Genomic DNA, 292 nt, shown 5'->3' with positions numbered 1-292 from the left:
TGAGCAATTTAGCTCAACTGATCCATTCTCAGACCTTGGGTGAGTCAGATTTTCCGGGCACATGCGGAAACGCACGTCAGAGGGAGGAAGGAGAACTGGCAACCCGGCGCCCAGGTCCAGGTTTAGCACAGTAGGCGCAGCCACCTTGCTCACCTACCCGACCCGGCTCTGCAGGTGCCTAAAGGGGCGGGCGAAGGACCTTAGACACATAGCCCCGCCCCCCACACGCACTGCGTTCTTCATTGGGCCCGAGAGTTCGAGACTCGTTACGTCACATGAGTGCGACCCGCGT

The sequence above is a fragment of the Bos indicus genome, chromosome 17 (assembly GCF_029378745.1).
Source record: "Bos indicus isolate NIAB-ARS_2022 breed Sahiwal x Tharparkar chromosome 17, NIAB-ARS_B.indTharparkar_mat_pri_1.0, whole genome shotgun sequence".
Lineage (NCBI taxonomy): Eukaryota > Metazoa > Chordata > Mammalia > Artiodactyla > Bovidae > Bos > Bos indicus.
The sequence above is the reverse complement of the archived record's forward strand: the minus strand, read 5'-3'. Positions refer to the sequence as shown.